The following is a 16,323-nucleotide window of genomic DNA, read 5'->3' on the forward strand; positions in this document are numbered from 1 at the left end:
TGTGTGGAAAGGGAGTGGTGCTTTGATGAAATGTTGCCCCTCTAGCAAGTTTGCATGTTTGTCTGATTAGGGTGGTAGGAGGTGAGCGAGGACAGAACATGATTTATTCTTAGTATTTACTGAAGATTAAAAGTAAAACTCGGGTTTGTTCTAAAAGTGGAAATGCCAAGAGCCACTATTGGTCTCTCTCTCTCTCTCTCTCTCTCTCTCTCTCTCTCTCACAAACACACACACGCGCGCTAGGTTAAGGCAAACTTTACATTTTTTTCCTTCAATGAGCTAAGCAGAGAGCAAGCTAATGAGAAGGGACATATCATCTTAGAAGGGATTGGAGAGACACATCACCTTAGAAGGTTCAGGCAGTCTCTCATGGAAAGGGAAACACTGCATTAAAGTCAAGAGTATCACTGCCATGTGTTGGCAATGTCTGCCAGCACATGAGGTTGAAGTCATAGTCAGTTTGGAGGCTGCATGCCATGGTCTGTAGTGTTGGTCCATACAAAACCCAATTCAGGATTCTTCATAAGAGACCCAGGGAGATTGATGCTGGGGTCCATGCTCAGTGACATTGTGGCTGGTCAGACTTTTACTCGGGGGACTGACAGTCATAACAGCCACGAGTTTTAGCACAGATCTTTATCAGTGCTTCCACAGTCTTTCTTTCAAATCCAAGCAACTTGTTTATAATATTCACTTTTCAGGAAAAAAATACATTTCCATCTTCTTCCTTTTTACTTTTTGCAATAACAACAAATTTTTAAAAATATACTTTACATACTCATGCTTATGACTTTTTAAGAACAATGTTTGCTATTTGACAAAGTGGGGTAGAAATCTCACCAAAACAAGTTTACTTGGAGGAGAGATGAGGCATCCTTTGCAAACGTTTATACAAATCACACACGGCAGAGAAGATTGTAGGGAGAATCTCAGTTCTGTCAGTTCTCAGCACTGACTCTGAGATCCAAGAGCATCCTGATGTTTTTCCTGTCCCAGTGTGTGATTATGCTTTCCCCAAAAGTGCCCAGTTGGTATAAGTCCAATGCTCCATTTGCTCTTGGAAGTGTAGGAAAGTGGTTCAGAATGTTCTCTCTGTCCCCTTCCTCAGATCTGTAGCTCACTGAGAATGAATGTGGCAGGCAGGATAATGGCTTCCCAAAAATGTCTGCACCCTAATCCCCAGGACCTAGGAGAGCTTATGCTACATGAGAGGGGGAATGAAGATCGCAGAGACAATTAAGGTTGCTAACCAACTGACCTTAAAATAAAGAGATTCTCCTGGATTATCTGGGAGGGCTGACTGTAATCACAAGAGGCCTTGCAGGTGGAAGGAGACAGAAGAGCCTGTGTCAGAGTGATATGAGGTGAGTAAGACTTGACCAGCCACTGCTGGTTTTGAACACGGAAGGGGGTCGTGGGCTAGGGAACACTGGAGGCCTCTAGGAGCTGAAAGAGCCAGGAAATGGATTCCCCCCTAGACCTCCAGAGAGAACTGCAGCCCTCCTGACACCTTGATTTTGGCCCAGTGAAAGCCAACCTGCTCACCAATCTGAATGTTATGATGAGACATTATGTACATTGGCAAATATGCAGCACCACCTATGAGGTATTCTAGCAACCCAGCACAAACACATAATTGAACTTAAATGGTCAATCTTCTGGGTCTAATTGTCACAAAACACAGACATAGGGGAAGAAATTAAATGGCATAATGAAGAGGCAATCACCAGAACTATTAATGTGAGAAGTTCAATGGAATAAGTGAACTGGATTTTTTTTTTAACAGATCACAGGGGAGGGAAGAGAGGGCTAATGCTGTTGACTAAGAGAGACGTAAGTCACTTGTCATCTAAATGCATTGTATGGACCTTGTTTGGATCCTGACTTAAACAACAACAAAAAAAATATAAAAAACCAAACAAACAAACAAAAACTTGTGATGATCAGGGAACTCTGACCATAGCTGTCTGGGTATTAGATTATAATAAGACATTATTAGCAATTTTGTTAAATGTGATAATAGCATGGTGCTTATACCTTTGTAAAATCCTTACAGAGATATATGCTGAAACATTTATAAGTAAAATAATATGCTGTCTAGGAATTGCTTTAAAATCATCTAGAAAACAAAGCTGAGTGGAAATAAGATGATTGGAAAAAAGGAAAACTGTTGAAGCTGAGCAATGGGTGCATGGGTGTTCACTATATTATTATCTCTACTTTTGTGTTCATCTGAAAATTTCCACAATTCCTTCTACCTTCCACAAAATTATGAAAACATGTTTTTAGAAGAGGTGGTAATATTCCCCAGTTAACTTTGTGTTTTTAATATTTATTTTAATTAATTAAATAATTTTTTGAGAAAGAAAATTGTGCATGTGTGAGTGGGGGAGGGGCAGAGGCAGAGGGAGAGAGAATCCCAAGCAGGTTCCATGCTCAGCACAGAGCTCAACGCAGGGCTCAATCCCATGACCCCAGGATCATGACCCTGGCAGAAATCTAGAGTTAGATGCTAAACCAACTGAACAACCCAGGCACCCCTACCTCAGTTAATTTTGAAACACACACACACAGACACACACACAAACACACATATCATCCAGTTCTGAATGAAAACATTATTTTATAGCCATTGTATGTTTCTGTGAAGGTACAGAGATGCTTCACATCAGGACTACGCCAATTTTTTTACATTTTTTAGTGGGGAAAAATATGGGTTACTATTGTTTCAGAGAGTTATGAAGTATATATTCCCTAGGCTTCCAGGAGGCTTAGTATTAAAGTATAAACTTGATGACTTTTGGCACTGTGTGAGCTCATTTTCCTGTTAAAACTTTAAAAACAGTTGAGCTGGAATTAGATTTAGCTCCAGTGGAAACTTTGTAAATAAGTTTTAATGATCTGTTACAGTAGAGCTTTTAGTAGAAAACTGGTTCCGAATATCATTAATCAACATGAACCATGTATATATATTAGCTTCCTTTTTAAAGAAATGTTTAGGGCCACCTGAGTGGGTCAGTTGGTTAAGCATCTGACTTCGAGTCAGCTCATGATCTCACAGTCTGAGTTCGAGCCCCGTGTTGGGCTCTGTGCTGTCAGCTCAGAGCCTGGAGCCTGCTTCAGATTCTGTGTCTCCCTCTCTCTCTGCTCCTCCCCAACCCATGCTCCATCTCTCTCTGTCTCAAAAATGAATAAACATTAAAAAATTTTAAATGTTGGGGCGCCCGGGTGGCTTAGTCGGTTAGGCGTCCGACTTTCGCTTAGGTCATGATCTCGCGGTTCGTNTTTAAATGTTTATCTATTTCTTTTGAGACAGAGAGAACATGAGCAGGGTAGGGGCAGAGAGAAGGCACAGAGAGAATCCCAAGCAGTATACAGGGCTTGATCTCACAAACCATGAGATCACACCACCTAAGCTAAAATCAAGAGTCAGATGCTTAACAGACTGAGCCACGCAGGCACCCCAATATATATTTGTTTCCTGTTTGAGGCCTTGAGTTGTGTATTGTCCTGTATTCTCTTAAATCTACTTTGTAACGAACCATCACATGCCCTAGAGTGGCTAGGACGCATTTGGGGCTGATCTTTGTCTACCACACCACTCTATCTGCAAGGGAAAGAAAGACATTAGGTAGTAGTGTCTTTAGCCAATACATGATTTACAAGTCTACGTAGGAGCTCTTTAAAATGCAGTCTTCAAGCACTAAACAGCTTGGGGAAGTAGCAAGACCATGGTCCGTGGAGTCAGACTGTTTCTTTCTTTTTTTGAATAGTTTATTGTCACGTTGGTTTCCATATAACACCCAGTGCTCATTCCTACAAGTGTCTCCTCCATGCCCGTCACCCCCCTTCCCCTCACCCTCACCCCATCTGCCCTCAGTTTGTTCTTGGCATTCAAGAATCTCTCATGGTTTGCCTCCCTCCCTCTCCCCCATTATTTTTCCCCTTCTTGACACTGAAACCTTGGGGAAATTACCTGACTTCTTCAAATTTCTCTCTCTTTGACTGTAAATACTACAGACTCACCTCACAGAGATGTAATGAAAATTCATAGAAAATACTTTATAAAGTGATTCCGCTTGTACCGGGTCAAGTGTGAAGAGATTCACTCAGCAGTGAAGTATTCATTTTAAAAATATTTTTAAAAAGCCAAAGCAAGTGAAATTGATTAGATCCAAGATTGGATTGGAGGTAACTGGGGCTTTAATTATGAACTGCTTCAGGGAGAAGAATATCATTCTATGGCAGTATTGAATTGGAAACACCAGTGGGAGAAAGTGGATGAGCAAAAAGGGCCAAGCTTATAAGGGGACACAAAAAGTTGACTCTGAAATGGGTTCTCCCTTCCTGGGCCTCTCTCGGCTCTGGGCTCACAACCTTTCTTTTACTTTGAGGGTTTTTATATAATTTGGTGTTTATTATGCTTTATGCCCAACATGGGCTTGAATCATGACACCCAAGATCAAGAGTCACATCCTCAACTGACTAAGCCAACCAGATGCCCCTACTCTGAGGTTTTGAAACAAAACAAAACAGAGTCAGGCTCTGCAACAGCCAAAGTAGTTTTCGAATTCTTTCTGAGATAGAAACTGACTTTACCTAAAGAATGACTTCCTGTATGAGCTGCACCTGTTAGAGATCAAGAAATGATGGCAGAAGATTCTTAGGTCAGTGAAACCTAAGAATCTGTATGGTACTATAATGGTGGACACAAGTCATTATACATTTGTCCACACCCACGAACTATACAACACCAAGAGGGAACCCTGATATAAACGGTGGACTTTGGGTGATCATGATGTGTGCATGTATGTTCACTGGGTGTAACAAATGTGCACTGTGGTGCAGGATACCCACAGTGGGAGAGGTTGTGTGTGTGTATGTAGTGATAGGAGATATATGGGAATTCTCCGTATTTTCTGCTCAATACTGCCATGAACTTAAAACCATGCCAAAAATAAGGTATACTCATTTTAAAGTAAATTTAAAAAAATTTTTAATGTTTATTTATTTTTGAGAAAGAGAGAGTGAGAGGACAAGCAAGGAAAGAGCAGAGAGAGAGAGAGAATCTGAAGCAGGCTCCAGGCTCTGAGCTGTCAGCACAGAGCCTGACGTGGGGCAGTGGAGAGGAAAAGACTTGCAGAGATTTGGGAGATATTTAAACAAAATAAACAGGACAGGAACAAAAAGCAAAGATGGACACATGGGATTGCATAAAACTCTAAAACATCAAAGCACACAATCAACAGAATGAAAAAGGTAGCCTACAGAATGGGAGAAAATGTTTGCAAATCATACATCTGATAATGAGTTAACATCCAGAATATATAAACTTCTATGACTCAACCACCAGAAAATCAAATAACCCAATTCAAAAATGGGCAAAGGACTTGATGTGTATGTCATCTTTGGAAAAAGATGATATACAAATGGCCAACAAGCATATTGAAAAGATGTTCAATATCACTAATTTTCAGAGAAATGTAAATCAAACCCACAGTGAAGTATCACCTAAACCCATTAGGATAGCCACTATAAGAAGAAAAAAAAAAAAAACAGCAAAAAAAAAAAAAACACAGAAAAATAACAAATGTTGGTGAGAATGGGGAAAAATTGGAACCATTCTGTATTGTATGGGATTGTAAAATGGTGCAACCATATGGAAAGCACTGTGTAGTTTCCTCAAAAAGTTAAAAATGGAGCTATCATATGATCCAGCAATCCCACTTTGGATATACATTCATAAAATTGAAAGTAGGACTTTGAATGGGGCACCTGGGTGGCTCAGTTGGTGAAGTGTCCAACTTCAGCTCAGGTCATGATCTCATGGTTCGTGGGTTCAGGCCCCGCATGGGGCTCTGTGCTGACAGCTAGCTCAGAGCCTGGAGCCCATTTCAGATTCTGTATCTTCCTCTCTCTCTGACCCTCCCCTGCTCACGCTGTCTCTCTCTCTCTCTCTCTCAGAAATAAATTAAAAAAAAAATTTAAAAAGAAAAAGAAAGTAGGACCTTGAAGAGATATTTGCACCATGTGATCATAACAGCACCTATTCACAATACCCAGGAGGTGGAAGTGACCCAAGGGTCCACCAAGAGTTGAATGGGTAAACAAAATGTGGTCTGCATACACAGTGGATTTCCATTCAGCTTCTTTTTGAAAAGGAAGAAAATTGTGTTACATAGTATATCATGATGAACCTTGAAGACATTACTCTAAAGTGCAATAAGCCAGTCACAAAAAGAAAAATACTATAGGACCCCACTCATGCAAGATACCTAGAGTTGTCAGATTCATAAAGCCAGAAAGTAGAATGCTGGTTGCCAAGGGCTGGGGGAGAGAGGAATGTGGAGGCATTGTTTAAGGGTATAGAGTTTCAGTTTTACAAGATGAAAAACCTGTGATCTATTTCACAATAATACAAATATACTTGCCCCTACTGAACTGTAGATTCAAAAACGGTAAATGTTGGGGCGCCTGGGTGGCTTAGTCGGTTAAGCGTCCGACTTTCGCTTAGGTCATGATCTCGCGGTTCGTGGGTTCGGGCCCCGCGTCGGGTTCTGTGCTGACTGCCAGCTCGGAGCCTGGAGCCTGTTTCAGTCTGTGACTCCCTCTCTCTCTGACCCTCCCCTGCTCACGCTGTCTCTCTCTCTCCTAGAAATAAATAAAACATTAAAAAAAAATAGTAAATGTTGGAGTGACTGTCCGGCTCAGTCAGTAGAACATGCAACTCATGATCTTGGGGTCATGAGTTCAAGCCCTACATTCACATAGAGCCTACTTAAAAAAAAAAGGTAAATGTTATGTTGTGTGTTTCATATTTGTTTTTTCCACAATGAAAAAAATGAACAGGATGCTGTGAGTGAGTGGATGTGGTAAAGGCAGACAGGGAGACTTAAACACTATGAGTGTAGAGTTCAGGAGGAAGGCTCAGGATGGAAATACAGATACACAATCAGCCTGGAGAAATGGAGATGGAAAAGATCACCCAGAAGACCATGTAGAAAATGAGAAGAGAATATCCTCTGTTGAACAAGGGCTGAGAAATATTCTCATCATGGTAAAAGTAAACAAAGTGAACATTTCAAAATAGCCTGCAGAGAAGACTGAGAATGAATGGCCAGAACATAGAACAGAAGAGGGAGAGGAAGAAGTGAGAGGAGAGAGACAGACAGAGATAAGACAGAGACAGAGAGAGCTTGCGCTATATCAAGGAAGCCCAGGGAAAAGGGCATGTTTCAAGGTGGAGTGAGTCAACAGTGTCAAAGGAGTGCAACAAAGTAATGGCTAAATCCTAGGTCATCAGTGACCTCCACCAGGCTGGAAGAAGAAGGTAGTGGGTATCAGGGTATCATGGTGGGTGAATTATTCTGAGTCTACATGAAAATGAATACCAGAGCATTCACAAGCATACCTTGTCTGATAGAGACCCCCTTTATGAAAAGCTACATTTGTAACCACTTTGTATCCTAAGGGATGTTCAAAGATTCTTTAGAAAAAGTCCCAGTTGGGACATCTAAACTTCACAACTCTGAAGTTTTTTCCTTTGTGTATTGGAACCTCTAATTTAAGCACATTTCATTTCAGTTAATTGCCAAAACAAAACAAAGCAAACAAACAAACAAAAACCATATACTGGAAACTCTCTTCCATATATAAAAGGTCTTGAGTCTTTAATTTTGTCAGAAGAACCTCAGCTGACTCTATCGCCATCTCTTATCCTTTTAGGTCTAAAGGAAAATTACTAATTTGGTAATAAGTAATTTTTTTTAATGTTTATTGGTTTTGAGAGAGAGAGAGAGAGAGCATGAGTGGGAGAGGGACAGAGAGAGAGAGGGAGACACAGAATCTGAAGCAGGCTCCAGGCTTTGAGCTGTCAGCACAGAGCCTGATGCAGGGCTCAAACTCATGAACTGCAGGATCATAACCTGGGCCTAAGTCAAATGCTTAACCAACTGAGCCACCCAGGCGCCCCAGTAATTTTTTTTCTAAAAATAAAAGTTAGAGATTTTGTTCCATCCAAGTAGAAACCAAGGAGTTTGAAAAACTAAATGGAGGGGCGCCTGGGTGGCTCAGTCGTTTAAGCGTCTGACTTTGGCTCAGGTCATGATCTCACAGTTCGTGGGTTCGAGCCCCATGTCAGGCTCTGTGCTGACAGCTCAGAGCCTGGAGCCTGCTTCAGATTCTGTGTTTTCCTGTCTCCGTGCCCCTCCCCCACTCACACTCTGTCTCTCAAAAATGAATAAACATTAAAAAATTGTTTTTTAAAATTAAAAAAAGAAAAACTAAATGGAATAGAGGGATGTTCAAAGCATGAACAAAATCAAAATTAATTTAATAAAAAATTGAGAACTCAGATAAAGCAGTACAGAAAGGAAAAAAAATCGGCTTACCATAACCATGTTGGGAACATTAGCCCTTTTGAGGTTAAAAGAGAAATTTGTTTTAACTCTTCAAAATATCATACAGTTTCTAGAATTCCTGACAAGATGGTAATTTGGCACAGGCTTCTGGCTCCAACCAATCCAGGTCAACCCTGGAAGAATTATAGAGAGAGGCATCATGGATCCTAGAATAGACGAAGAAAAGTCTGTGAGCAACCCTTGGGAGAAGACTAGTTTGAACCTACCTCTGTGTATGTGTGTGTGTGTGTGTGCACGTGTGTGTGCACGTGTGTGTGAATGTACATGTGTGATGTGTGTGTAAAGGTAGCTAAAGCCTGAGGTATAGGGGTCATAACTGTAGAAGGTAATTAGAGGGAAAAAAGATTAAATAGATGATAGATAGAGAGATTAGATGATAGATAGATAGATAGATAGATAGATAGATAGATAGATAGATAGACAAAGAGAGAGGGACAAAAAGAGAGAAAGCAGAGAGATTTGGGTTCTACTCTGCCTCTTCTGCCCACCCCATACACACGATCTCCAGGAACAATGGTGCAGGAGTCACCAGGGATAAATTCGGGGCAGCCAGGATGATGGGTTAGGGAGCGTCTAGCCTCAGCCCTTCATTACCCTCCCTCCTCCAAACCCTCAGAGTGAACAATTTACTACATAAGAAGTGCCTCATCTACGTGATTCTTTCTGGGGGACTGAAGGTAAAAGCCCTGAACTGAAGAGTGGCTGTGCTTCGGGGAGTGGTACTAAATTGAAGTGTTTAACCATGATTTTCTGGTGTCTGGTGTTCTGTTCACACTAATGCTCATTTCCCTCACTCTCTTTGAGTTCATCTAGCTGATGTGAAGTAGGGTCTGGTTCTTGGCACTGCTACAGCACAGAATGTCTGGTACCTCCAGGGAAACCTGAACTCCCTCACCAAAATCACAACACATCCTTGTGCCAAACTCCTTAATGAGAAAGTCAACCAAATGGGTAAAATATCATTGGAAGCAGAGTTATTAGAATAGTTGGACCAAGAGTTTGAAATAATGTAATAAATATACTAGAAGAGATAAGAAGACATTAGAAATATGAAAGGAAAGGGGTGCCTGGGTGGCTCAGTTGGTTAAGCATCCAGCTTTGGCTCAGATCATGATCTCACAGTTTGTAAGTTCAAGCCCTGAGTAGGGATCTCTCCTCTACTTTGGATAGTGCAGAGCCCATTTTGGATCCTCTGTCTCCCTCTCTCCCTGCCCCTCTCCCACTCCCATTTTCTCCCTGTCTCTTTCTCTCTCTCTCTCTCACTCTCTCTCCCCCTCCTTACCCAAAAATAAATAAACATAAATAAAAACACATATGAAGGGTGCCAGGGTGGCTCAGTGGGTTAAGCATCCAACTCGGTTTTAGCTCAGGTCATGATCTTGCAGTTTTGTGAGTTTGAGCCCCACATCAGGCTGTGCACTGATGGTGTGGAGTCTGCTTGGGATTCTCTCTCTCTCTCTCTCTGTCTCTCTCTCCCTCCCTCTCTGCCCCTCCCCTACTCATGCTGTCTCTGTCTCTCTCAAAATAAATAAATAGACTTAAAAAAATAAAACTAAATAAATAAAAAGACACATGAAAGGAGATTGGAAATAAGAACCAAGGGAAACCATTAGGTATGGAAAATATAATAGGCAAAATAAAGAACCCAGGAGATAAGATCAGTCACAGAATGGACAGAGATAAAATACTGATTCCCAAGTTATATTATTACATTGAGGACCTCTTACAGAAACAAGCAGGAAAGGATAAAGAAATAGAAAATATAAAGGAAAGTTAAAAGATATAGAGAATAGATTAAAAAAGGAGCATCTGGATAATATGAGCTCCAGTTGTAGAAAAAAATTTAAATTAAAAAAGCAAACCACTCTCTCTAGAGTCCCACTTTTTTTTTCTTACACACACACACACACACACACACACACACACACAGATATTAGTGGGAAAATTGGTGAAATTTCAATAATGTCTGTAATTTAATTAATAATAATGTACCAATGGTAATAATGGTAACAATAGTGTACCAATGTTAATAATAGCACACCTATTCTTACTTATTCTACTATGATTTTATAAGATGTTCATATTTGGGGCTATAAGGAGATTAGTACTATTTTTACAACTTTTCTCTGTCTAAATTAGTTCAAAATCAAAAGGTGTTTACATGCAGTTATCTACATTTTCCAGTTTGTTTTATTTTCTCCCACTGGTAAATCTACACTGTCAATCTTCCAATTCTTTTTAAAATTCTGGATAAACAATGGAGGAGGGGGTAATATAGATTTATCACCTACAAATTGTTAGCATTTTTATATAATCTATCTGGTCTTTATTTCTAAAAAAAATTTTTTTTGNCTGCTTATGGAAGAGGCAACTCTAAGATACCACTGCAAAGATGTCTCTACTTTCTTAATGAAAATTGCCCAAGGGACACCTGGGTGATTCCATTGGTTAAGCATCCAACTTGTAGTTCTGGTTCAGGCCATGATCTGAGGGTTCATGAGTTCCACCTCCACATCAGGCTCTGTGATGACAGTGCAGAGCCTGCTTGGGATTCTCTCTCCCTCTTTCTCTCTTTGCCCTCCTCCTTCTCAAAATAAATAAATAAACATTAAAAAAAGAAAGAAAACTGCCCTAAAGTGAGAGTGAGAAATGAAATGCCGGTAGATACACCAGCAGACCTCAGTATTTGTGAAAAAAGGCTAAGGGCTGTTGAGTGCAGCAGATGCGGAGACACCAAGGGAGACAATCCGCAACTTCAGGTATTGGCACGGCACACCAAACCGAAAGTTTTCTGTGTTGAGCGGTTGGAAGAGGAAACTCCATCACCAGTTATTTGAAAAAACAGACTGGTGGCAGAGGTGAGCGTTAGAAGTTTCTGGATCTCTGGATTGACAGCAAGGGTTGGCAAAAGAGACACATCATCTATACTAATCATCCTTCAGGGCTGAAAAATATATATGGAAGACATCAGCCCGCTGCTGCCAATATCTAGCCTCAGAAAAGAGGAAAGCTACACCAATCCTCAAAACAGGTCATTATAAAACCCTGAGCCATGTACATTGTGGAGCAGGGAAACGTTGGTGCCCCAAGCATTTATTGCCCTGGACGTGTTCCCACAATATACTCCTACAAGCAGTTCCCTCCAGAATATGAGGATCTAGCCCTGGGGAAAAGCGAGAGGAAAAAGCCAAACACAGCACCCCCCCCTCCCATACAGGGAAAGGGAGAGCCCAGGATGACAGCTGAGGGGTGGCCCTAGAGAGCCCCCAATCAGGATCCAAGGGCAGAGGCTCAGGGGAAATATGTCCTGAAGACATGAAATTTGAATTGATGTTTATTGATGGTATGCTTAACGTATTTACACTTCTTATGATTAACAACAAAACCAAAATTTTTCCTCATTTGAGGCAGAGGATTGGGAGATAAATTAGTGTTACATACATAGAAAACTAGACAAACAAAAAGTAAAGTGATTGCAAATCCTAGGAAAAGCAGAAAATTGTACAGGAAATAAAATAGACTCTTAGTATATCACCTAGCCCAGCTGTGAATAGAGAATCCATAACAAGATTAACACTGAAAGTTCTTCTAACCCCAAATGGTGATAGAAGCTATATAGGCAGGATGTTGGGACAGGAAGCGAGGGAGAGAGTGCAATTGAACTAAATCTTTCAGAAGCAAATAGATAATATCTAAGTGAAACTGAAAACTGCACAATTTGGAAACAGAAGTATATACAAAAGAAATATCGAAGTGGTTGCCTTTGGGCAGCAGGAAGAGGGTGGGGGCAGGAAACAGCTAATTTTACTAAGCCTCATAGAACTATTTGACCAAATAGCTGTGTGCATCTACAACTCTGATTTTTTAAATCTATAAGCATTCTTATTATAATATAATTATCTAGAAAGTAGTAAGCAACATACTTTTTTCCGTATAAACTGGGTCTCTATGTAATATGTTTTACAGTCCCATATTCTTTTTTTTTTATTTTTTTCAAGCCCAGTGATTAATTTTATGATTATTGTCCCAAAATCTTGTTCAGTTATGCTGCTTATATCTGTTTTGAGCAGTTCTTTAGCTGTCAATTCTTCCTGGAATTTCTTTGGAAGAGAGCTCTTTCGTTTCGTCATTTTGGTTAGCTTTCTATCTCTTGTTAGTTTTAAAAACTTGTTATGCTCTCTGCACCTGTGAGCGCTGCTGTACACAAGAAGACTCTGACTGTCCAGGGCCTACCCTTTCAGAAAGTGCTCTTTGTTTTTTTTTTTTTTTTTATGTTTTATTTATTTCTAGGAGAGAGAGANTTAAAGCATATAACCGGATTTCCCAGCTACAACTAAATAGCTGGGTGTATGCAGCGCTGGTTGAAGAGCATAGAGAGAGATGACAGGGCGGGGATGAGGCAAAATTGGAAATGAAATGAACAGGCAGAAGGGATAAGAAGCTTTTTTCAAAGAGTGAAAGGGTGGAATATGGTTGAAGAGGTGAGAGAAAGACGCTGGTGTTATTCAGAGAAACTATATAGTCTGATTACTCCTGAGAGAAAGAGATGAAAAGGTAGGTAGGAGTAGAATTTACATCTAGAGAATGGATTAAATGTGACTGTTTAAGCAAGCCAGTGGCCAGAATTAATCAGGGCAGTGCTCCCAATAAAAAAAAAAAAAAAAGAAAGAAAGAAAAAAGAAGGGGAGGAGGGCAGCTCTCTAGCAGTGATGGGCATGGTTTAATCCAATGCGTCAGGAGGGAGTTCTGCCATGGTGGTTGTGGGGAGGAGAGTGGCGGCGCTCCAGTCCCTTCTTGAACCAAGCGCTGCACCTCACTTTTTTGGGTGTGTGAACTCCCCATGCCAGGGTGCAGCCAAGGTGGGTCGCGCTCTATATCCCAGGCCAGGCCTCGTTTCCAAATCCCAGTCCGCGCGCCCCACTGAAACCACTGAAATTGCCGTAGATACAACCTCGCAGGCGATCCCCTCAGGGCAGTTCCAAGCCTCTTGCCTAGCCCTGGGGGTGGAGCCAGAATCGCTGCTCGCGTTCCTCCAGGTCGGGTTGGCGAGCAAGGACGGAGGTCGCCTGGGACGAGTGCGTCCTGCCTAGGGTCAGCTGGAGATCGGGAAACCGGGTCCCTCTGTGTCTCGTCACCCAAAACACAAACTCGAGGGCAAATCTCCCAGTTTTAAGCCCTTCGCCTCCCCTCTAGGGATCCAGCCGAGCCAGAAGCACAAAGGCGAGGTCGCCGCTTGGCCCCTCCTGGTCGAGTTGGCGCGCAGGGAGGTGGCGCGAAGGGAGCTGTTTTCCCGGGGATTGTCTGGGAAGAGTGCATCCCACCAAAGGTCAGCTGCAGAGCAGGAGACCGAGTCCCTCTGTGTCGCGAGGGGAGGTTTTTCTGTTCCCCAGCGACAGGGACCGTGTCTTGAGCAGTTTCGGCCTCTCTCTTTCCCCTCTCACTCCCCACAGAGAGAGATCGCCCCGGTCTCTCTGTGTCTCTGGTCCCGGCCCGATTTTATCTTCCCCAGTTCGCATTCACGTTAGAAGGTTCTCTCAGTGGATTCTGTCTCCTTTTCCTCCCAAACTCCTGGATTCTTTAAGGGTTCCTATGGCTTCAGGTCTTCTCCGTGTGAGATTTGGGGGCGAGTGCAATGTAGGAAGTTCCCTACTTCTCTGCCATCTTGCCCCTCCCCTTTTAAAAAAAATTTTTTAAAGTTTATTAGTTTATTTTGAGAGACAGAGAGTGAGCAGGGAAGGGACAGAGAGAGGAGAGAGAAAATCCCAGTCAGACTCTGCACTGTCAGCACAGAGCCCCATGCAGGGGTTGGACTCACCAATTGTGAGACCATGACCTGAGCTTAAACCAAGAGTTGGACACTTAACTAACTGAGCCACCCAGGCACCCCTAGTCCCATATTCCTGAATGTAAAAGGCCACACACTCAACAGTTCTAATAATAATAATGCCATTCTGAACTTCTTGCATATTCTAGGTTTTTAGTTTCTTGGATCTGGCATTTGTTTTTTTTTCCACAGCAACCAGTCAAACTGCAGTGGTTGGCCCTGAAAATTACAGACTCAGTGAAATAAGCAGATAATGTCCCTTAAAAAAAAGAAAAAAGAAAAAAGAAAGGATGCCTGGGTGGCTAAGTCGGTTAAGCGCCAAACTTTGGCTCAAGTCATGATCTTGAGGTTTGTGAGTTTGAGACACCTCAGAGCCTGGAGCCTGCTTAGGATTCTTTGTCTCTCTCTCTGCCCCTACCATTGCTTGTGCTCTGTCTCTCTCTCTCTCTCTGTCTCTCTCTCTCTTTCTATCTCTCTGTCTCTTTCTATCTCTCACTGTCTCTCAAAAATAAATAAATAAACATTAAAAAAATAAAAATAAAAATAAAATTTCTATGGGGTGCCTGAGTGGCTCAGTCTGTTAAGTGTCTGACTTCGGCTCAGGTCATGATCTCACTGCTTGTGAGTTCAAGCCAGGCGTCAGGTTCTGTGCTGACAGCTCAGAGCCTGGAGCCTGCTTCAGATTCTGTGTCTCCCTCTCTCTCTACCCCTTCCCCACTCATGCTCTGTCCCTCTCTGTCTCTCAAAAAAATAAATAAACATTAAAATAATTTTTTTAAATTTCTACTTGCTTGAGCTATCTCTTCCTTCTGTTTATACAGAGCATCTTTAACTCCGTTCATAATGACGGTAGAGAAACATATGTTCTTTTTTCAAAAATTACTACTTCAAACTTACATAATGAAAAGCCAATCCTACAACAAGACCTTCTTTTTGATGATGTAGAGACACAGGCATTTTAATTTGTTTGACTAGATTAAAAAATAAGGACATTTCCTTTTTAATATATGCAATACATGCCTACAGAGCAATACATTTTCACATATGGATTATGGTTAATATGTATTAGGTATATTTGAGACTTAATTAAAAGTATAGAGCCTTTTGAAATTCAGAGATAAAAATATGCTCTTTTAAAACACAAAGCAATTTATTTATTTATTTAAATTTACTTCCAAGTTAGTTAGCATATAGTGCAATAATGATTTCAGGAGAAGAATCCAGTGGATAATGTCCCTTTACAGCTGCAGAAAAGCAGGTATGACTCAGTTGGGTAAAGCTGTCTTTCCAAATGCCTTTTTGGCAAAGGAGAATTGTTTAAACACCTGGACTTCTAAGACTGTCACCCTGTCGGATGACAGTAAATCACTAACTGCTAAAAAGTCTCCTATCTTGCTGTGTTGTTTAACTCAATGATGTGCAGCTCTGATAACATTAATATTGACACCTGTTTTCCTGGAAGGGATATACACTTAAAGTTGCTTTTTCAAGACAGAAGGAAGAAGAGGTCTTCTCTGTTCTCCCATAAGCTGGAAGATAATAACCTATGTTTCTGCTTAGTTTCTTGAGTTTGGGAGTTTGTGTTTCCTTTAAATTAACATTTCTTACCCAGGAACTGCTGTCACGCCAGGGGGCTGACCTGTGGGTGATGGGAACTCTCCACCTCAAGAAACTACTGGAGTGCAGTTCCTCTCATGCCGGCTGGCACGCACTCTGCTCTCCCACCTGCCAGCAATGCCAGCTCTGCTGGCAGTGGCTGCTCTTCCATTCCTTCCCATGACCTTTTTTCTTTTAATGTTAAGAGTATTTACACTTCTTTGTTGTACAGAAAGTAAAAATGGTGCTGTAACTTCATTGTAACCAGTAGCCATGTGGGTTATGACTCATCCACCAACTACTGCTATCTACATTACAGCCAGAGGCTTTCATAAGAACCTGGGACCTCCAGGTGGCTCAGTCCTTTGAGGTTCCTACTCTTGATTTCCACTCCCCACCCCTCCACCCCAGGCCCTGATCTCACATTTCGGTTCATTGGTCTGTGCTGATGGTTTGAGCCTGCTTGGGATTCTCTTTCTGTCT

This window comes from Crocuta crocuta, unplaced genomic scaffold, assembly GCF_008692635.1.
Source record: "Crocuta crocuta isolate KB4526 unplaced genomic scaffold, BGI_CrCroc_1.0 scaffold149, whole genome shotgun sequence".
NCBI classification, from domain to species: Eukaryota; Metazoa; Chordata; class Mammalia; order Carnivora; family Hyaenidae; genus Crocuta; species Crocuta crocuta.